Consider the following 24453-nt stretch of genomic DNA (forward strand, 5'->3'; position numbering starts at 1 on the left):
TCACTCCACTTTGTTGTTGTTGTTTTTTTTTTTTTTGCTGTCATGAGACCCTCGTGTAGCTTCGTAAGGACATGCTGCCCTTTCGATGGGACAGAAGGTGAGGACATTAGATCCACGCTGCAAGGCAACACCTGCAATGTAACTAATAGTCGGTCTCATTCTGTCAGCGGCAACGCTTTCGAATTTGACAAATAAGACTCATCACAGGTGCCTGGTCCTCCGTGTCATTTCTGCCTTTTCCTGGGAAAAGTTTGAAATAATCCACAACACCTTAATTAGCTTCCCAGCACACATATTCCTCCTCAATGTGACTTTATGCTGAAGTTAAGACAATACTTGCTGTTCGCTGCTTATGTAGGCTGCTGCCTCATAAATGATTTGGAATGTACAACATAGGCAGCAAACTCTCCACTGATTCAGTTCAGCTAAGCTAACATTGCAATAATCTAAGTCCATAGCACTTATAAATGTTTACTGTAAACTGTTTATTGATATTTTTCATTATTGATTAAATATGTGAATGTCTAGTCAACTTGTCCACAATCTTAGATACTTTATTTTTAGTTTCCTTCTTATTATAGAAGCATAAAAAAGTACATTAAATGCACAAATGTTGAGTACAACATTTCTTAAATATTCTAATATATAAATTTAGGCCTATAATAAGCAACTTTGTCTGCCATCTTTGATATTTGTCTCTGAGCTTATCACAGTGAATTCTGGGATTGTTTCACAATTGATTGTAGTAGAGTTTGATGATAGCTTGTTGCTAAGCTAACAACACAATCTAAAAATCATAAAAAAGTACATAGCACTTGTAAATACTGAGTAAAATAGTAACGTTTCTTCATCAGACTAGACTTTTTATTATTATTTTTAGTAATAAAGCCTGTTCACACCAAGAACTTTAACTATAACGATGACCATATTAGTGTTCGCAGCAATGTACAATAATGTTCTCTGGACTTATCTGCCATTTTATCACAAAGAATTGTCTCATAATTGATACCAGTAAAATTTGATGTTAGCTTGTTGCTAAGCTAAGAACCTCATACTATAACAAGCATAAAAAGTGCTATTCTTAAAATACTATTCTTTTATTAGACTGCACTTTTTAATTGATATTTTGTGAAGTGAATTTCTAGTCGACTCATCCACCATCTTGGATACTTTTTCTTCATGTAGCTTAAGAAGTACTTTAGCCTACACACAAATATTAAAGTAAAATAATTTTTGTTTATTATACTACACTTTTTGATTGCTACTTTTTAAAAAAATATTTAATAAATATAAGTGTATAGTCATCATTTCTAGAGTCTTCCACCATTTTGGATTCTTTTTTTTTTTTTTTTCCACTGAGCTTGCACTGCATTGTGGGATTTCCTTCTCTGTAAAAAGGATACATGCGATGCTGCCTCAAATTTTGTCCCAAAAGAGGTATTGTAGAAGGAATAGAATTACTTCGAGCATGTTTATGTTGCCTTAAAATGCTAAGTAGACAGCACACTAATAATCACACACAATTTACTTCAGCATCATTTATCTTTGAACACAGTTGATGTGTTTGATGGGTGATACTCTTTTATTGCCGTATGTATTTACGTGAACTGGCCGCAAGATCGCCTGTCCTGCTCCGTAAACAGATTAATGTGTTCTTGACTGATAACTTTGAGCGCTCGCCCGTGTTTCATCCAATGATTAATTTTCTAAAAATAGGGGCGTGGGAGTGTATGCGTGCAGTGGCAGCCAATCAGAAGCCAGATCTTGCTTGAAGATTCTGTGCCGCAGCCAACAGCTTCACAGTCTGATATCAGACAACTGTTGACACTTTCTGATGTGTCAGAGCTAACTGAGCGTCTCATGCAAGCATATTCTGGGTAGATGCACCAGTATAGAAGAAATACAGCATTAAAAACATTATTATACATACATTTTGATATGTATTTGTATTTTGAAGACTGATATCCTCATCATTCTTGTCTAGACTCCCAACCCTACACTCTTGATAAGCCCAGCTGATCCAGATCTACAGACCACACCATGGATTGCACACAATACCACATGTAAGTGTGTCTCTCATATTTATGAATAACTAAGGAACAATTTATTCACACTTTCACACATTCTTTTTTGTGATTGCATAATTCTGACTTCACTGACTACAGTTGAAATGTATTAAAAGGGACAGTTTCCCCAAAAATCAAAATTGCTTATTCACTTTCATTTTGTTTCAGTATTTATTTAGTTTGTTTGTTTGGGTCTTTGTTTGTTGTTATTAATATATTTATTATTATATAATAATTATTTATTTATAACATTATTCAAAAAATCCTAAGTGAAGACGTTGATATCTGAAAGGGCAAGAAATATAGGAAGACAGAAAGACAGGATGGTGTTTTGTCATTCTGGTCTGGTAGTGCTTTGTTCAGATTGGCCTTTGATTTGGCGCCTTTGAAAAGTGCACGATTGGTGTACGTACACAAGGCCTTTTCATGATATCCAGCTTTGAGCGAATGTAACGGCAAGCCTGGAGAAGTGTGTTTTGACTCACTGTCCGTGTGTGTGTATATATTTCAGGGTCATCAAACATTATATAACTTTATATGAAAAATATTATATAATTATAATTTATCTTTTAATTGATTTAATTGATTTTATATATATATATATATATATATACACATACATATATATTTCTAGCATTTCCAGATAGATAGATAGATAGATAGATAGACTTTATTGTAAACAATGCAACTTTTTTTAACCTAAATCGCCCAGCCCTACTATATGATCATAATTATGTTCTATAAAGAAAATATTGCATCTCTTCGCAGTCCTTGTGTCCTAGTGTCATAGTAAAAGGCGAAGATACTGATTCAATAGGCCTATCTGTCCGCTCACTATTGATGTGAACAACACATTTGTCCATCTCTTTAGAAAGACTTTGGACAGTGCTCTGACTGGCAGGAAAGTGGAGTGCCTGTATATTTTGCTGTTGTCTGAAAGATCTCCATGTTGGAGCAATAAAAGGCTTTTCTTCCAGTTGCGTTCCTCCCTTTAGCTGTTATAGAGTGCCTCTTGCTAAACAAATTGCACATCACTCTAGCGCGCAGGATGGCATACAGCGAGCAGTTTTGAAAGCTTGAGATTATTGGGCTGCCATACGTACGGCAACTTACCGAGAGAAAGGGAGAGAGATGGAGAGCGTTGTATAACAGTTATTGTGCACTCACAAAAAGGACCATAACAATATGTACTAAAACCCCATTTGGTCAGTAATTGTTACTCAGGGGAGCTTCTGTAAAATAATGTTTGAATGGCTTTTCTTTGATAAAACTCATGAGTTTTGACAGATATTAATTAATTAAAAAAAAATGTCCAAAAAAAAAGTTGCCTCATATGTAGTCAGTCACATGACGATATTTCAGTGTGACATTGAGGAAGTGACGTTGAACGCGCTGAATCCTTTAAGCCCTTTTCAGGCAGTATGTAATTGTTTTGTCATTTACAGGTAATTTTTATTTTATTTTATTTTATTTTAGATAAATGTCAACATTTTTTTGGATTGAGGTTTGATATAGAACATTTTTGTCACTCCATCTGAATTCTTGTGTGTATACAGAATGAGATTTACTGTAGCATTTAAAAGACTTATTTGCGGTGTCTATATTAATAAAATTGTTACTCTTAAAATTAAACATCTTCCAAAATAAAAATGCATCTACATTTCAGTTTTCAGGTAATCCAATAGGCCTATGTAAATAATAATCAGGCCATTCATAACAGTCATAAGCTCTGGAAGTGTTCACAACTATCCATTTATTTATGATTTTATTAGTGTTATTCAAAATGATTCATTTATTTCTGTGAATTGTTCTATCACTTTCGTAAGCAAGTCACTTAGTCAAATTTGTAAATTAATCAATCATTTATGTTTGTGAATGAATCATTCAGATCAGTTCTGTGAATTGTTCTATTGTTTTGTTATTGTTATTGTTGTTGTTTTGTTTTTTTCGTGAACGGGTCATTTAGTCAAATTTGTGAGTAGATCACCCATTTTGTTTTGGTGAATGAATCATTTAGGCTGTTTCTGTGAATCGTTCTAATGCTTTTGTGAACAAGTCATTCAGTCCAATTTGTGAGTGAATCAATCAGAGAATATGGTGAAACAAATCATTCAGGGGTGCGTTTCCCAAAGCGAACTATGGTCGCAAGTTCTGCCGTTATTCTGTCGAGTTCAATGGGACTTACGACCATAGTCACCCCTGATTGTTTCTTCAAACCTGTTCACATTATTCATTAAAAATATTTGACCAAAAAAAAAAGATTTTTAGCATTTAGAAGATATAGTTGCATTGCCTATTTGACTAAAGTTGTTACTTGTGAAATTAAACATCAATCTTGCTAAATAAAAATACAACTTAGAACATTAATTTCAGTTTCTGGCAACCCAATGTGAAAAAAAATGATTTTTAAATGATTTTATTCATGTTATTCAAAACATTTCACTGAAACCAGCCTCAACTGTGGCAAATTCTATTGATAAAAGTGTCAAAAAAAGTAGCCTAATCTCATCAATAAAAAGGCCTGTAATTTGCTTCTGGACAAATTACCGATTGGTATCAATGTCTGATTAAAGAAAGAATCATTCTTTTGAGTTGAATCTTGTCAGAGAATCATCCGAACAGGTCCACAGAACCGGTCTGAATGATTCATTCGGGAAACCAACTGATCAATTTGTCAGTTGGACTGTTTGGTCATGAAATGGATTGATAAAAATGTTCACAAACATTGAGTCGAATCTTTTGTAGTGGTAGAAAAACACTGATATTTCCTACTCCAACTAGTGCCCGTTAATGCTGAAATTACCTCATGTTCATGTTAAACAATTACCATCTGCATAGCACTTAAGATCTTCCTCTTGTCTGTCTTACCTATGTCATGTAACGAAACTGCGTTTCATCTCCAGGCTGTGGTTAAAATGTCTTTGGGATTTATTTTTATTGTGCTTCTTCATATCTGGAGGGCATCCTCGTCTTTTTCTCGCATGCCACATCGATTGCAGGTAAACTAATCTACTTTTGAAGTCACCTGAATAAAGACGCCCTCCAGACGAAAGCTTTTACTGTACATGCCTAGTGGACAGGGAATTGTGGGATTGCAGTCAATGGGGCCTGTCATGGTTTCCATGGTTGCTGTCTCCAGGGAAACGGGAGATGAGAGAAGCATCCGTGCTGTGATGGGCTCAAATGACATGTGAGTGGATGTTGACTCTATAAAGTTGTTAAAATCATTTATGCAATGTGAATGTGGTATTTTTATGGTTTTAAAAAGAATTTGCAGTACTACCCATCTATTCAAGGGTTCAAGAGTTTCAACAACTCACGAACAAATCGGACTAAATCAGTCAAATTCGTAAATGAATTGTTCAATCCGGTTTGTGAATGTATCAGTCAGTCCATTTCACAAGCAAATCAGTTTTCTTAAACAAGTCATTTTGTGAGTGAATTTGTCATTTAATTTGGTGAATGAATCATTTAGACCAGTTCTGTCAATCATTCAGACAGGTTGCGTGTGAATCATTCTCTCATTTTCGTAAACAAGTAATTCAGTCAAATTTGTGAGTGGATCAATCATTTAGATGGGTGAATGAATCATTCAGACCAGTTCTGTCAATCATTCAGACTGATTCTGTCAATCATTATATCATTTTCATGAACAAGTCATTCAATCCATTTTAAGAGTGAATTAATCATTTCGTTGGGTGAATAAATCATTCAGACTAGTTCTGCAAATCATTCAGACTGATTCTGTGAATTGTTCCTATCGTTTTCACCAACAAATCATTCAGTTCAATTTAAAAGTGAATCAATCGTTTGTTGGATGAATGAATCATTCTCTTCTTTGACTGGTTCTGTGAATTGTTTTATCATTTTCGTCAATGAGTCATTAAGTCCGACTTGTGAGTAAATCGATTAATTTGTTTGGTCAATGAATCATTCAAAACAAGGGCCTCATGTATAAAACATTCCGTAGATTTAATCCTAAAAGCGTGCATACGCACAAAAGTGTGTATTCCTTCAGTGTCTGTCATTATGCCATTATGTTGCTAAGCTATCTGCTTAATACCGCGAAAATATTTTCTCAAAACTTGAGTTCTGCTATCTAGAACATATTTTAAAGCTAATTGTCATGCGCCAAGCAATCCTCGCTGTAGTTAAAACATTAAAACACAGCATGCCACAGGAAAAGTATTCAAAAGCAGCACATCCACTACAAATATTTCTAGTTAAATTCATATAAAAATGTTGTAACTTATGGATAATGATTTAATATAATTTCAGTTCTTAACTCCATTAAGGAGAGTGGGATATGTAATCTAAATGTGGAAATGGAAATGTTCAAATAATAAACATAGTTTAAATCATTCTGTTTACTTCATTACTTCACTCACTCCAGTAAAAGAGTGTGTACGCACGGTCTAGAGCTCCCGTACACATATTTACGCTAAGTTTATTTTTTATAAATCTTGATATGTGCGTGGAAAATTGCGTACACACATTTCAGTGTCTTTTTTTTTGTGCGTTTATACACGTTTATACATCAGACCCCAGTTCTGTGAACCTGATTCACTGAAAAAAATTACACTTAAATGAACGATTCTTTAACATTAATACCAACAACAAGTCACTCGCACATGCACTGTTGTACACGCACCGGCTGCATGCGGACAGTGAGCACGGACGTCCGCGGACCCTCTTTGATGATGAAAATTACATTATGCGGACAGTGCACAGCCAAAGTATACTTTGGGCTTAAAGGGTTAGTTCACCCAAAAAAGAAAATTGTCATTAATTACTCACCCTCATGATGGTCCAAACCTGCAAGACCTTCGTTCATCTTCAGAACACAAATTAAGATATTTTTGATGAAATCCATGAGCTATCTGACCTCCGATAGTCTGCAACACAATTGCCACTTTCAAGGCCCAGAATGGTAGTAAAGACATGGTTAAAATAGTTCATGTGACTACAGTGGTTCAACCTTAATGTTATGAAGCGATGAGAATACTTTTTGTATTTGAAGAGTTCATTTGCAATAACCGATAAACGCCACATTTAAAAAAAAAAAAAAAAAAACAGAACTGTCTGCCGTGCTATATTCTCCACATATAGCACGTTCTGAACCCTAAATACTTTTTGTCAAAAAAGCTGGTATTGTTCACTGTCAAGGCATCATGAGTTGATGTTTTACAGCAGAAACCGACAAGCACCCTTGTTGTTTGTGTACACAACCTAAAGTCTGTTTTAGCGAATCAGCGCGCAGTATTCAGGTCAGGTGACAAGGCTGCTAGTCACTTCGAAAAGACGTGCTAGCTGAGAGGAGCTTCGTCAAAGCTGACTAAAAGTGATCAAGGATTTATAATTTCAACTCCTGCAACTCCTTGTACACCATACACGTCTTACTTGCTAAAACTTTGTTTGTCCTTTTGATTTTGTGTGTACGCGCATGTGTGCGTCTCTGCGTGTGTGTGTGCCCATCTGTTAATGTGTGAGTGTGCGTGTATGTGCACGTGTGTTTGAGTGTGTTTTAAATGCAGTCACGAAGCAATTACTTGGTTTTGTTTAACTCTGAATCATGAAATGTGGAGTTGTCTGCTTTTGCCAAAAAATGACTGTTGGAGTTATCTGCTTTTGCTAAAAAACAAACTTTTAATATATATAAAAAACATACTTTCAATGAACTTTAATTTTGTAAGTTACCTGTATTTTTTATTTATTTTTTTATAGTTATTTTTCCTTAAAACAACCCAAATGCAGTTTGATTGATATTACTTGGAATGCAGAATAAAGAAAACATGATTTATGAGAATTAATAAAAACAGAGTTATCTGTTTTTGCAAATGAACTCTTCATTTTTTTGTATACAAACAAAAATAATGACTTTATTCAACAATTTATTCTCTGTCAGTCTCCTACACAGCTGACGTAGTGAACGCAGTGCAGTGCTTCCGTTTTCGTTACGCCGGCTCATTATTGGCCAGCTTCTGCGTCAGCATTACACACATGCACCGTGGTGCTCACATGATCAGCATCAGCCAATACTGAGCCGGCGTTCTGACATAGAACCTGGAAGTGCTGCACTGTGTTTACTACGTCAACTGCATAGGAGACTGACAGAGAAGAGAAGAAATTGTTGAATAAAGTCGTTGTTATTTTTTTTTTTTTTTGCACACAAAAAGTATTCTTTTTTATTCATTTTTGGGTAAACTAACCCTTTAAGCCTGTTATGATCCAAATAAATATTAAATCCTACTCTATTTTTTTTCTCATTTTTCCATCCTGTTTTAGATCACATTGCATTGATTTTAACAAGGTCATTTATGGATATTAGCAGGTCTGATCTGATGTTGATCAAGTGGACTACAAGCTGGTGGACCTCAAGGGGTCAACATTTAACTGATTAGAATTCTTCTACCAAAAAACAAACAAAAAAGAAACCCCATTCAAAATGTAGCCATATTTTGTCAACATAGTAGATGTCTACCAATGACAAACTGTTTTGTCTGAAACTTTAGTTGGCTTTTGACCTCAGGATAGTCAGTAACAAAGGAATTGGAAGACATTAGATCTCCTTAGTTGACCTGCTAGGCCACGTTTGGTGAAGTTGGTTAGGGCCGATAAGAGCTGTCATGTAAAACCAGATTGACCGCCATAAGCTAGTCTGACTTCAAGGCATGAGGTTGAGAAGCATCTTTGACATTGGACCAGTGTCCATAAATTCGCCAATTTTCTGCTGAGAAGGACAAGATTAGAAGAAAACCCCAGAGACTTTAACATTTCCACTACTGACATGAACTTGGAAGGACACAGCCCGAGGTAGGGTTAAGAACACAGCAAAGCAGTTCACACGTCTGCAGGAAGAGAACTAGAGGCATTAGATGACATGAGCATTCACTTTAGCACAATCTTAGGGGAAAAAAAGGAGTGAAAAACTGAGGTGTGGGTTGTGATTTCCTCCACTGTTGACACTTTCTTCTCACTTAGAGCGAGCAGCACACACATTTTATTCTGAGTGAAAGGGAGATAGGATGTAGACAGGAAGTAGATATCTAGGCGCATTTTTTTCTGTTGTCGTATAGGCAGACAATAATTGGCATTGAGCGAACTGGACAATATGAGTGAGGTGGCGTTTGTTCACACTCCTGCAGGAACAATAATAGCCTTAGAAATAACCTAAAGTGTACAGTGGAAACTCAAACATGCTACAGGAGAAAATGGACACAGTTGTAAGTGTGTGTGCTACAGACTCTCTGTCTGATACACACACACACTGTGCTGCGTCTGATTAAGTGGGAGTGTCGGTTTATCGTGGGCTCTCAGGGAGTCACGGACGCTGAGCTGCAGGACTCGCACAATGTGTCTTGCAGGCCTGATAGCAGCGTTCTCAACTCTACGTGCTCCGTTTGTCCAAAAGTACCAAGACCACTATAGCGAAAATACTTCTATTTGGATTTTACTTTTTTATTTAAAATTAAAGTATTTTACTGACATCATGTGAGTGAAAGGGTGAATAGAAACATGTAGAAAATAGACAAAGGTATAATGTAAATTTGTAACTTCTTAGTATTTATTATGTCCTCCTCTGATTCGTGTTGTACTAACTAGTCAGGGTGTGATGTCATCAAAACCACCATGAGTGATGACCTTTGACCTTTCTCATACTTCTACACTAGCCAGTTTTAGATCTAATTTTTTTCTATTTATGTCAACAAATTCAACATAGTGAACAGATCTTTTGAAGTGAACGAATCTTTAAAGTGAATGCATCATTTAAGTGAACATATTTTTTTAAGTGAACAGCTTTTTTAAGTGAGCAGAGCATTTAAATGAACTATTTAAATGAAGATCTTTTAAATTAACAGATTTTAATGAATGCATCTTTTAAGTGAACAGATTTTTTCAAGTGAACTGATCTTTAAAGTGAGTGGATCGTTAAACAGATTTTTAAAGTGAACAGGTCTTTTAAATGAACAGATCTTTTTTAAATGAATGGATGTTTTAAGTCAACGGATCTTTTAAATGAGTGAATCATTGACTGGCCGAGTCATTGACTGATTCAGTGACTTGAAATGTTACGGTGATTTTCTACAGAACCATTTTTTGTTATACTGGTTGAAAGTCTCCTCATATCCTGATAGCGATCACTATGTTAAATGGTTTAAATGTATTTTTATAAATATGTATCATCTGTGGAAGACCTAGGACCATAAAATGTTCATCCAATAGACTCTTTTCACAGACTGTGATGACGCATTTCAACGTTCATCAATATCCTGCAAAGTTTATTATATTTTTTTAAATGTATGTACATTTATAACACTATACTTAGTATTATATTACATTTGCATCAAATTACAAAAAAAATAGTTAACGCTGCTGTGAGGATGTTTCTAATACAGGAGTGATAGTAAAAATGACTTATTTCTCTCTTCTGACTGCCGTTATCAATCACTTTCTATTTTTTCCTGAAAGAACTCAAATGTGGAATCGCGCTGATTGATACACACCAGCTAGCGCTGTTCTCAGACAACACGCAATCCCGAATTCAGTTCTCTTTGCGCCTGAATGATCAAATCATAGACTGTAAAAAAATATGGATGACACACCCTTACTCTCTTCCATTGTAGAGAAGTGAAGCCACCAATGTCCAGATATGGCACTGACATCTTGGAACCCGAGTCTGTGCAGTAGTGAGTAGATTCACTAGGATGAATCAAATACCCCACCACTATAGGTGAATCACCAAGTTGTAGAATATCAGCCTCTATATTTTATTCCTGGAGGAAACAAAAACATGTTTTCAGCACTTTTATTGAGCTGTTTTTATAGATTACCTTATGTAACGGAACATACTTCCATCCATTGTAGTGGACAATATGCATTAAAGGGTATATTTGCTTTTTCTATGGGGGGGGAAAAAAAAAGTGGTTTTGATGTGGTCTCAGACATTTGGACCTGGGTACGTGTCTTCATTTCCCTTACGTCACTGTTGTACCTACAAGAATAGGTTTCAGAGTCTTTACCCAGAATCCCACTGTACTCTTGTCTTCCTCCATCAGTGAGAGCAGTGACAGCAAGAGCAAGAGACAGTGGCATATTTCCGTTGCATTCTGGGATGTGAGTAGACAGGGGTGTTTGGAGTAATTATCAGCTTGACTGTGTGCTGTGCATCTTCAAGCACTTCACTGGCATTCTGGAGGATCTTAACATCTTCACTGTTCGTCTTAAAAGACATAAACGGCTTTTGCAACATATTTAACCTATGTAATGTAACATTTTTAATATAAAAAAAGAACATTTAATAGGAAATGATGTTGGGTGGGATTTTATTTAGTCAATTTTACCCATTTTATTATTTTATTTCTGTTTAGATGAATAATACCAGGGACATTTATTAAAACAAAATAGAATCAATTCCGATTTTGTGTTGATTTTATTTTTATTAATACATTGTTATGGTGCCCTTATTATTCTTTTTTTGAATATTACCTTTCATGCAGTGTGTAATATAGCTGTTTGTGAATGTAAAATGTCAGTTTCGAAGATCAAAGTGCTCGATAAATGGAGTTAATGTCTCCCAAAGGGAAGAATGATTCTGAACTGCCTGAAACGAGTCGTCAGTAATTCCAGGCTTACTTCCTGCATGAACCTACGTAGGTTTGTAACAAATTTGCATAATGCCAGCCTATGGTCTTGTATGGTTGCGAACAACGTCTACTTTGGCCCGCCCTCAAACACTGTATTTGTAGCTGAGGCCTGGATAAGTTTGGTTCGTGTTGATGACATGTCGAAAAGACACTTTTTTTTTTTTTTTTTTCTTTTTTTTTGCACTGCGAGAGCAAATCCACTTTGCATTCACTTCCCAAGGATGAGGACTCAAGCATGAATTGATATGGTTAAACCGACCATCATTACTGTTCGTATCACTGCGTATCAAGTGCTGAGGAATATCCACAGCTGTAATTCGGATATGGTAGTGGCCATTGTTTCTGACACACGTAAGGAGTAAATCAATCAGAGCAGAGTAGACCAATCACAACAGACTGGGCCATATGACCAATTAGAGCAGAGTAGACCAATCACAACAGATTTGGCCATCTGACTAATCAGAACAGAGTATGCTCTCGAAAGTTTTTAGAGAGACCGAATCTTCAAAAGAACCATTTTTTTTAGACTCTTTGAGAAATGAGGTGATGCAATGTATATTATGAGAAAATTGTGTTTTTTGACCTTGGATGCATGTAAACCTGTTGTAGGAGACCTCCAAAACAAAATTAGGAACCTTTAAAATAGCATAACAGGGGCACTTTAATATAAAAACCAAATGTTTCACTTACATATTTCCTAAAAAGCTGAGTTCAACATATGAATAAATCTTTAAGATCTTTGTGAATAGCTGTCATTTGTGCTTTATATAGACATGGTATGCATTAGCTTCAGCTCTCAACATGCAGGAATGAAACTCCCACATGAGAAATTCCTTATTGAAAAGATACAAAACCATTCCTTCAATCTCTTTTTCTCATTAGCTAAAAATGGAATGTGCAATTACAGTGTGGTTTGGTCCCACTACAGCTACCAAAACGTTCTTCACCTTTTGCTTCCAGTTTATTCCTGGGGATGTTTCCCTGAAATGTGCATCTTAATTGTTCTGTTTTGAATTTCCAAAGAGAATAAATGCAGTTGATGGTTTCATGGTTTTCCTTTTAGGCCTCTTGTGAACAATGTAAACTTCAGGTAAACTAAATACCTTTGAGGTCCTAATTTGATATTACAGAAATTAAAAATAAAAGTGTTTATTCAAAATCAAATGACGCCAATTTAAAATACATCTTTATTTTGTTATAGTGGGACTTATTACACCTTATAAAACATGCAAATTGGATACATTTGCATATTGTATTATAAGTGATGTAGAAAAAAAAAAACATCTTTTCTTTTTTATTATGTTCAACTTATTGTTTGATACGTGACAGAGTGATTTTACAATAGATTATTAACAAAATATTAGAAATTTTAATTTATATTGTTATAATTTTAAATAATTTATCTAATAATTATAATAAAAGAAATATACTATGGATAGATAGATAGATAGATAGATAGATAGATAGATAGATAGATAGATAGATATTTTCATATTTTGGCCTGTATAGTACAGGTATAAAGTTTGTTTATTTATATAACACATTTTTTCTCCTCATTTCATTTATCATTCCAAAGCTTCTGAGAAAAAGCAAAGTTGTCAAAACACAGGTTCTAGACAACATCATACATTTTTTCTTTCCATTCTTTCAGAATTTTTTTTTTCTTACCTAGAGCAGATGTGTTGGGTGTTGAGGGAATATTGATGACAAGCTTTCTTATCAGACCTAGAGCTTTTAGATTTCAAGCTCTAGAGCTTTTTTTTTTTTTATATTCAGCAGCAGTAAGAAAATAGTTTTGCAGGAAAGTAATTTCATTTAGTGTTCACGCTCACAGACCCTCGCTGAAACGCAGATAGGCGGTCTACGGATCTCTGGAGATCACCAACACGCCACTGAAACCAGTTTCCACAGACTATAACCCATGCTGTACTGAGGCGGCTGCTTATAATGCTTTTCAAATAGGAAGCAACTTGCAACCAGGGTATGAATACTGGTATGAATACAGAAATTGCCAATCAAAACGTTAGTGAGGCAAAATCCAAATATTTCTCAAACTTGATTGCAGAAAATGCCAATAGGCCCAAAATTCTCTTCAAAACCATAAATTCAGTTCTTATGCTGCTTTCACGTGCTCTTGGAATTATCGTAAATACGAGTTTCCTAGGTAAAAAATTACACATGAATGCCCTCCCAATCATGACTTCAGAAGTGTGAATTATCAAATTTCCGATAGCACGTGAAGGCAGCATTAATCCTGTTGTTTGTACAGCTCCTGTTGTCAGTATTGAGATGTGCACACAATTTTCAGATTTTTTTTTTTTTTTTTTCAGAAAATACAGGATATTAAATCACACCTCTCTCCTCCTGACATAGATCACTCTCAACTGTTCCTTCCATTCAGTAGCAAATTTTCAACCAGTGTCTTCATCTCAATTACTCAAAATAATTTCTCAGATGAAACTCACACTTTGTCAATCAGATGTATTGCCTGGTCATCTGTTTAGAGAGGTTTTAGACACAATCAGCCCCACCCTCTTAGCTATAATAAACAGCTCTTTAATAAACGAGAAAGTTTTAAACATGCTATCGTACAGCCCTTATTGAAAGGACCTCATCTTGACCCCACCGTGCATAACAACTACTGGCCTATCTCTAAACTCCCCTTCATTTTAATTTTAACTTGGAAAAAGTTGCACTCTTACAGTTTACTTTATATCTGGATACTTTTAATATTCTACACCTGTTTCAATATGGTTTTAGATTGATGGATGGAAAGATTTGGGGTTTAAATATGAATTTATAATTTTATAATAATAATATATTAAAATATTTATATTTGTACGATTAAAAATGTAAATGTCACATTTAATATTTTGTCATCAGGAAAACATTTCTTTTTTCTTTCATAAGGTGTCAAAAATTATATGTTTGTTTATTTGTAAGGGAAATCCTGTTTTCCATTATATGAAGCCTGCTATGAAAGTTAACTTTTTTGTAAATTTTAAAAAGTTTTATAAAATGAGTTGGCCTATAGCAAGTTGCTTTGATAGAAACGTAGCTCTCGTTTGACAGAAGACCGTTTGATATGCTTAGCTTCACTATGAGAAATGTTTCCAGTTACATCTGACAACGGCAGCCGAAAGTAACGCTGTAATACCGCAAAACACCCAAACAACCCACCTGTAGTCTCCTCTGTCCTTTCCCTCTCCCTCTCTCTCTCCTCCACTGCAATAGCACCCTACTGAGGGCACGTAGACGAATCAAAGCTCGTAGCGCACGTCAGTGCCGCTGACGATTACGCCTGACATCTCCGACGCAGTCATGCGTTTGATCAGTACGTTTGATCACCGTGTACGTTTGCGTGCGAGTCCTGTAATAAAAAGGGGAGCTGACGTGTCCGTTCTGTCTGGGAAAGCGCTGCATGCCTCCTGTTGAGACGGCCCGTTGTTTTCATGCCAGTTTGGAATTGCTTTGACAGGTTGAACATGCATACGTAGACTCAGAAAGTCATTTTTGCTATTTATCATAGAATAGCTCTCTGATTAAGTGCGGTGACTGTGGTTCTCAGTCTTAAAGGAACAGCTCACCTGTTTTTACTCACCCTTCATTTGTTCCAAACCCGTAAGATTTTCTTTCTTCCTTTGAATCATTTAAGCTGATCACTTTAATTTGGTCACTGAGTCATTTAAAATTAACCTTGAATCATTTTAGATCATCTCATTTGAAAACAGTTGATGTGTGGTGTTCGAGGTGATCACTTTGAGTCATTTATTGGGGTCACATTGGACCGTTTAAAGTGATGAGAAGGGTCTGGCTGCAGACAATACAGATGCATTTTTAGACATGCACTTTCAGACATGCAGCAGTCCCAAATGGTACACTTCATATGTACTTTCGGTCTTGTGGACTTAAAATGGCTGCCGTGTGCGTGTGTCCGTTAAGTCCATGAGACTGTAGTGTGTCCCATTTGTCATTTTAGGTTTCAGAAGAATGCTCGCAAGCTCCCCCTTTGCAGTCAATATGTGCCCTCGATGCGCACTTTTTCTGAGCCCGAACTGAAGCGAGCTCCGCAGCAGGCTTCTTCCGGACAGTCAAAGCGGCGTTATGTCACGAAAGTGCGGACTCTTAGGAAGACCGCAAGTGTTTAGGGTGCCATTTGGGACAGGGCCTCAGACTTTACACTTTTTGCTGTGACGTTTCACGCACTCTCTATGTCGAAACTCTTATCAGATGCTCTTATCAGATCTGATCACCCCACAGCTGCTGTTGGCACAAGAGACTCTTAAGTTGAAAATAGTTGATTTTAACTACAGTACAGTAACTGCAAATACTACAGATGTTAGATCTGATGGTTCATTGTGAAATAATATGTGAATTAAAGTCACACAGTATACTGGTGCAACCATCTGTGCAATCATCCAGCATAAGAGATAACCACACGGCTCCGGGGGGGTTAATAAAGGCCTTCTGATGTATGGCTGAAGTTTTAAATATGGATATTTTTCTTACACAAACGCACTTAACTTTGAATGATTTACGAGCACACACACACACGTCGACCAGAGCGAGAGGGCACACACCCATCAACGCGCGTTCGGCTTTGCGGAAGTCGTCGGCAGCGCTGCACAGGTCACAGGACTCCACAAAATCAACAATGTTACCAAAGAAGTGTGTTTTTGGTTGTGAGGGAAAGATAACCTTGCTTCCCAAAGAACCCAGCGTTAAGTGGAGCTGAGAGTTTTGTGCTCACACATTACATTGACGTACTCTCGATATTTGTCATTAAAATAACCATAGAAACTGATAGATGCAATCACGTTTTTATTGGTTAAAATGAATGGAGAATATCTCGTGTTTTTCCGTGGCTGTTCGAGCCCTCGGGATCGGCGCTTATGGTTTCATAAACAAGGCCCAGTTCTACGCTGTATTTACAGATTGTTTGAAACTTAAAGATGGAGTGGTCACAGTGGTAATGATCCCGGTCATGAGTCGAAACCGCAGGTGGTGAGTAAAACTGCTTCAAATGTCTGTTTTGTTGGCAATAGGCGCTTAAGTGCATATAATGTAAACAATACGAACGTAGTGAATTCATAAATTAATTATTCATCACTCACTATACGCTATATTCATTATAGTGATTCAAAAGTTATCCATAGATAATGCGATGGTGTATTGCGTGTTTAAATATATTTGTTTAGCTGACCATTGATAGCTTGCAGCCGATCTCTACACAAAAGCTGCGCGTGCTTGTGACAGCTCGTCACTCTATCTCCGCTCGACGTGCCTCCAGGCACTCGGCTGTTTTCGGAAAGACTCAGTACAGCGTATGTATCTTTTATAAATATGATAAAACTAAAGACTTTTCGGCGATATGAGGGATGCTATACTACTCTATAGGTACTTAAGATTAACATGAGATTGGCAGAAACTGTGTGTGATACCCCCCTTTAAGTTGATCATTTAATGGGATCACTTAAGGGGATCATTTTGAATTATCTGATATTGTCACTTTGAGTTCTTCAAGGAGGTCTCTTTTAACCATTTGAAACAGGTAGTCACACAATCATTTATGTGGCAGCTGAGTCATTTCATTCAGATAATGGAGGCAAGTTTGGGGTCACTTTTTAGAACTTCATTTTGAGGTCACTTTGAGGTGCTAAAACAGGTTAGCCAACATCTTTTCCGTCACATATGCTTATGTGAGAATGTACCCATTGTGTCTCATTATTAATTACTTCACTACTTCAGAAATAATTGTCCTAATTTGGGCCGCGTATACAGTAAGACCACTTAAAAAGCCTGAGTGAGTCGTTCTGTCTCTTTCTTTCACATTGTGCCAGAGTTAATGAGAAAAAGGAGAGCATCTGTCAGATATGTGGAGCTCGTGCCCCAGAAGTACAGCCAATGTGTGTCTATATGTGTGTGTAAATGAGTATGTTTGCCTCTGTGAGCTCTGTGCCCCAATAAGACCAGCTGTAGATTTCAAGGTCTCTACACTGGCTCATAGCACCACTGTATGGGGCCCTCAGAGAGCCAAAGAGACGCCTCAGCATGCCACGATGACAGCTGGGAAATGATGGCTCAGATAAATTAATAAACTGCGAGAAGAAAGAGAATGCTCTATCTAAATCAGGCCATGCCTCGTATGATGAGCTTATATGCTTTATTAAAAGCATACTGTACTCTTCTTTAAAGAGAAAACAGGCAGAAGTTTGTTATCCACTAAGAACCATGATGGCGATGGTTTCGGGTTCATATCTGTGTGAAATCACAGGCAGACATCACTTTTTCATTGATTCTTTGCTGTTTGAGCTGCATGGAATCATGGGATACTGTTCAGAATAGAAGATGAAATCTCCCAGAGCTCATGTCGTCTCATATCCATCTCGTTACTCTGAGAACGTTCACCAACTCACTCTAATTGTCATTTCCCATTTAAACATGTCAAAACATAGCAGAGTGCTCATTGTTAGTGCTAGCAAGCTCGAACACTTGTGAACCTGAGAACATGATTCCTTCCGCAGCTCTTTGTGATAAATTAGATCTCGCAGCGATGACACATTGTGCTCATGACATTCACACGGCTCAAACATGTTGATGTTCAGAGACTATTTTTAGAAAGAAGAACACTTGTTAGTAAGGCTACAGTGAGTTGTTCTCACAGTTAGCGAGGATGATTTCTGTGAGAAATTACTTGAGGTAGCTCTTTCTGTTTTGACTTTGACCACCAAGGAACAACCTAGCAATGTGCTAAAAGACTTGCAACTGCCTATGTGCCAAATCTACTCAAAAAATACTAACAATTGCATGGCAGTGTGGTAAAAATAGTCATAACACACATTAAATCCACTTCAAACACATTAGCAACTGCATAATGATGTGCTAAACCACTCCAAACACAGTAGCAACCACGTAGAGATATGCTAAAACAACTGAAAACACATTTGAAACAGTGTAGGCACTAAAACTACTCTGAAAATACTAGTGTGTGAAAAAAATAGTCTAGTAACGCACTAGTAACCACATAGCTATGTGTTAAATCCAAAGACATTAGCAACCGCATAGCAATGTACTAAAACCACTCCGAACAGTACCTACTGCGTAGCAATATACTAAAAATCTCAAAACATATTAACAACCACACAGCAATACGCTAAAACAATTCAAAACAGATTTTCAACCGTGTATGTGCTAAAACTACTGCAAATACATTAGCAACCACATATTGATGTGTTAAAACCACTTTAAACACTGTAGCAACCACATAGCGTTACACTAAAACAACTTAAAACATGTTTGCTACTGTGTATGCACTAAAACAGTAGATACTACTGTGGTAACAATATTCAGAACACACTAGTAACTACATAGCAATGCGCTAAATCCACTCTAAACATAGTAGCAACCGCATACTGATGTGCTAAAACCACTCCAAACACAGTAGCAACGAAATATTGATACACTAAACCAACTCAAAACACACTTGCAGCCACATATGCTAATAGTGATGCGCTGAAATCACTCATAACACCTTATTAATTGTATAGCAATGTGCTAAAGAACAACTTAGCAATCGCAGTATGCTAAATCCACTCAGAAAACTCAAGTAATCATATAGCAATGTCCTAAAACCATTCAAAACACCCTAACAACCTCAAAGCAACACCCTGGCAACCACCCACAACAACTTAGCACTGTTTTTTTAAGTTTTGCCAAATGTATTTTGTTTTTATTTTAATTAGCAATTATTTCAAATCTGTTGATTAATGCTCTGCTAAGATCGGACCCAACCACAGCAGTGATGACAGTTGAGGGTTGGGTTTTGTTGTGAGCGATTGATTCACAGTGTGTCTTAGCTAGTCAGTTGACAGTGTCGACATAAACAGGAATATAATATTTTTTATATTTGACAGCAGCTGAAGTCTAGGCAGGAGTCATTGTGAAGTATGTCATTCTAAAGACATTTTCTGCATTGGAGACACATCTCTGGCACATATCACAGTTTCCAGCTCGGCTAAGTGAACAGTTGTGTTCTGGTGATGTCATGGGTGCAAAGGAGCTTTTTAAGTGACTGATTCTGAGGCCAGTTCCCCCGCCCCCAACCCCCAACAGAATGTAAGTCACTGGGGATATCACTTGATCGCTGTATACTCGCTGTAACTTTATGATTTAAGAAAATAGCAATGGAGTAAGAAAAACCTAATTCATATTTTCTAAAAACACAAGTTTGCTTAAAATGAAAAGTAAATTCACCATGTTTTCATGTTAAATATGTTTAGATATTTCCACTGGTAAATATTTGTCAAGAATGATGAATGTGGCTGATGTTCCATTGATGTTTTGTAAGAGAAAATGAAGGTCAAGCTGTTCGCATTACATTATGGGATACAATGTTGTGTGCAATGTGCAAATTTTTGTTGGTCATTTGAGTATTCAGAACATAGGCACATAGTTTACATACAATATACTGCTACAGAAGTAGTATGGTAATATGCTATACTGAAAATAACCCATGTGTTAGTACTCTAGGTAAAAACTTTGGGTAACACTTTATTTTAGAGTCTTTTAACTAGTTGCTTATTAGCATGCATATTACCAGAATATTGGCTGTTTATTAGTACTTATTAAGCACATATTAATGCCTTATTCTGCATGATCTTATTCTACATTCTTAATCCTACCCAGTACCTAAACTTAACAACTAACTTACTAACTATTAATAAGCAGTAAATTAGGAGTTTATTGAGGGAAAAGTCGTAGTTAATAGTTTATATGTGTTCCCTATACTAAAGTGTTACCAAACTTTGTATTTAAGTGCTTTCGGGAGTGAAAAATTAAGCAACACCTCTCAAAAACGTCTTTTAACATGTGATTTTAGTCTGTAATGTTTTGAAAATGCTTCAATACTTCAATACACACACATCTTGGTCAGAACATCCATGGTTTCCAGAAGCTCCAGTTAAGAACCTGAAACCCCCCAAATATCTCAAAATGTTAAAAAAAAAGAAAAGAAAAGAAAAAAAGTTAATTTCATGCTCACCACCTGGCCAGTTATTTCAACCAGATACTGTTCCCACTCAATTTCCTGTGGAAACCTGCAGTGTGACTGCGTATTTGAACAGAACATGCCATAGAAAAATCACACCTTCAGTCCACACCTGTGAGGGCTACAAATAATAGTGTCTGAACCCATGCTGTGGTCGACAGATAAACCGAACGCTCAGGTTTGCACTAGCGTTTGGCAACAAAGATGCAAGAAGTGTGTGGGCATTGCAATTTCAAGTTGGTCGCTCTAGTTCAAAACATGTTATTTGACACACTTTTGGGACAGTATTTTATCTATCTATCTATCTATCTATCTAGATATCTATCTGTATATCTGTCTGTCTGATTGTCTATCCATCCATCCATCCAACCATATATACTGTAGAAAACACTGCTAATAAAAATAGTATGCTTAGCATGTTAGCATAACCTTGGAGTCACCTCAAAAAGTATATGTATCTCCACAATATGTCCATCTTCCCTGGAGCAAGTCTTTTGGCATGAGTGAGAGTGGATCGATAATGACTATTTATTTACAGTATGTATATATGTTAGCTTAGCTGTTTTGCTGTGTATGTGCGCTACTGTGGAAAGAAAAAGTCACTTTCATCTCTCTGAGGAAAATATTACAGCCTCTTTAAGCTTCCCCCCACCCCCACCCCCACCCCACCAATCATCTTGTCATTTTGATTTATCTGAAGTGTGTATCTCCCTGCGTGTGTTTGTGTGAGAGGGAGAACGAAAGACTATTAGGTGATCATTTTATGAGGAGAACGGAGGGGGTACAAACGACTTCCACAGGGGATGAACTTATGGCTCTGTCTTATGGCTCTATTTAATTTCTCACCATCTCTCTCGCTGTGTGAGTAAAAGTGGAAATTGCGTATTAATATGCTTTAAATTATATAAGCAGCTTCAGTAAGGATCCTACAATTACCACACGCAGGTCCATTTCTCATAGGCTAATGCAAACGTTTACAAACTGGCTCTTTTAATATCGTTACACCCAAAATCCACTTTCATCCAGTAATCTTTCAGGGTTTATAAAAGCTCTGTTACCACTGAAAATCATTTAGACCATCTTGAATTTTGTACCTCATTTTACTGAAATCAAACAAAAATTGTGTTTACAGTCTGTGGGGCGAGGAATTGTATCAGGTAACATTGAAGTACAGAGGAAGTTCACCTGAATGAACTCTTTAAAATGGCAAACGTGCACTCGACTACAACTTACATTTATCGCCTGCAATTTTAGCACAGATCGCACTTGGCTAAGTGGGTGGTTTTAGCACTTAAATACTGGATTTGCCCTGTATGCAAATGTATTTGTCTATACTTAAGCATTATACATGTAAACTTGACAATAGCGTGATAAAATTTTAAACCAGCAAGCTTCTGTGTGATATGGAATTACATTGCATGCATATAATGAAGATAAACAGCCTATAAAAGTAGCTTGTTAATTTATTTTTAAACTTTTTTACACTTGATTTTGAAACATTAAATTGAGCCTTACAGCTCAAATAGCATTTTGGCATAAAAGAATTCTTCTTCTTCTTTTTTTTTTCTTTCTTTTTTTTTACGTTTTTTTTTTTTATGTTTTTTTTAATGACCTTTTTTAGGTAAACATTGAAGTACATAGGGAAATTTGAATTTTTTTTTTTGTTGTTGTTGTTTTTTGTTTGAAATATATGATTGTATTTATTTATTTAATCCACAGTTTTTAGTACGAGAATTAAACTTAGGATATGTGTTAAGACTGTCAAAATGCAGATTTTTTTCAGATTTTTACAAATAAAAATGTGAGATATAACCATTTAAAGTAAATTGTTACACATTTTGCATTCAGGTCTGTTTTGACCCCGAAAGTGAACAGTGGCTTTACACATGAAATTATGCTTTTTTTTTTTTTTTTTTTTTTTTTTTTAACATATATTATTTAGATTTGTCTCATAGTACTGTAAAATACCTCTAACCTCTATCCTATACTCAGAATTTTTTTCCTTACCAGTGGGACTGCATTTTGTTTATAAACATGTTTGTGTTTACACACACATAACTAAATGAGGCAGGTGTAAAATCACCCTAAATGTGATAAAGGAAAGAGGGTTCAAAAAAGAAGTCCACATTTCACTCTGCTGCCACCTATTGATGAGCCATTGCAGCATTAGAATTTCAAAGAATTTCTAAATTTTCTAATTAATGGAAAGGAGGGTAAATAATGTAATAGCATGGTAAAAACATGGTAGCATTCAAAACTTTAACAATTTTGCACATTCACTCATTAATGAGAAGTTACTGATCCATGCACGGCGCCAGAATTTTTTCTCTACCGATGCTAAAGGGGGGCTAGATCATTATGTGGGGGTGCTAAGAAAATAATCGATATTCATGACGCCAGAGTTACTTCATAAAGAAATCGTCGGTTTTTTTTGTTTTTTTTGTTTTTTTTAATAAAAACAGCTATGGTACACACCACATTCAACAGAAGTGTAGTTTAAATTATATTTGGCCAAAGAATAGGCATATTAAAAAAAAAAAAAAAAAAGATATAAGCTTAATACAAGTGACCACAAGACAAGGACAAAAAACTTTTACATGTAAAGGTGAAAGACTTCAGCACTGGAGTGTGATTAAATATTCACATGTCGTGTCTAAAAACGTGTGGATAGCGCCACTATCTCATCTTTTCAAAAGCGCTCGGGAGCTTGCGCTCCAGTGGTGTCTGCCGTTGCTATGAGCCATGAAGATGAAGAAGTTTCAGCAAAGGATAAATTAATTTCTATCCCTTGCATTAGCTGTACTACTAGATATATTTATGGAGATGAGAAATAAAAATCCGTCCTGTACAGCTATGATCAGCTGTTCGTCCATCTCGGCTGAGCTTTCGATGTTTTGTTACGGAAAGGCCGAAGCTGATCGGTTGGTTTTTGCCACATGACCTGCAGTGCGCTTGCGGCATTCTGAAAAGTTGATATTTTTTCATCTCGCTGCGCCTGGAAAAAACGAGCGCGTCACTTCTATAATGAGCGCGCTTGCCGCGCGTCTACATTTGAAACAACGAACTTGAGCACGCAAAAAAACTCAACATGTGAACGGGCCCTAATGCAGGAAACTGCGCTCACATGACGCGGAGGTTACTGGCGTCGAAGAAAAGGGCGTCCTTCCACTGCTCCTGCTCTCCCTCATGTCTTGGCTCAGGGGTTTCTCTCTCTGACTCCTCTTTCAATTCTCCTTCTTCGGCTCAGACAGGGTTTCCTACCTGCACTCTCGTCTTCTTTATCATCTCAACTGCTTGGGGGGCTAAACAGGGGGTATTCAAAATTCTGTCGGGGCTATAGCCCCCCATGGTTTTTGCACCCTCAGATTCCAGATTTTCAAATAGTTGTATCTCGGACAAATATTGTCCTATCCTAACAAACCATACAACCATGGAAAGCTTATTTTCAGCTTTTAGATGATGTATATATCTCAAAATTGACCCTTATGATTGGTTTTGTGTTCCATGATCACACATGGTGTTAGCTGAAAAATTTTAAGTTAATTATTTTATAAGCTTACATTCCACAGGGTCCAAACGGACCAGGGTTAAATACTGCATGCTAAAGATGCATTTTTTTAAACACTAAATTTAAACAAAACATTAAAAATAAATAAAAATAAATTACAGCTCAAATAACATAGTTTTGCACATAAGA

General features: G+C 36.4%; 2 long non-coding RNA genes across 2 annotated transcripts in view; one reads left to right on the forward strand and one right to left on the reverse strand.

Annotated features, from left to right (window-relative positions):
- The window catches only part of LOC127521117 (uncharacterized), a 147999-nt gene that overhangs the window by 38760 nt on the left and 84786 nt on the right, over positions 1 to 24453 (reverse strand). The gene's annotated exons all lie outside the window — the stretch shown is intronic.
- LOC127521116 (uncharacterized) overlaps positions 1 to 24453 on the forward strand; it is a 43106-nt gene that overhangs the window by 291 nt on the left and 18362 nt on the right. The window contains exon 2 of the long non-coding RNA XR_007932276.1: positions 1985 to 2063. This is a non-coding gene — a long non-coding RNA (uncharacterized LOC127521116). The remainder of the gene's footprint in view (positions 1 to 1984; positions 2064 to 24453) is intronic.

This window comes from Ctenopharyngodon idella, chromosome 10 (genome assembly GCF_019924925.1).
Source record: "Ctenopharyngodon idella isolate HZGC_01 chromosome 10, HZGC01, whole genome shotgun sequence".
Classification (NCBI taxonomy): Eukaryota; Metazoa; Chordata; class Actinopteri; order Cypriniformes; family Xenocyprididae; genus Ctenopharyngodon; species Ctenopharyngodon idella.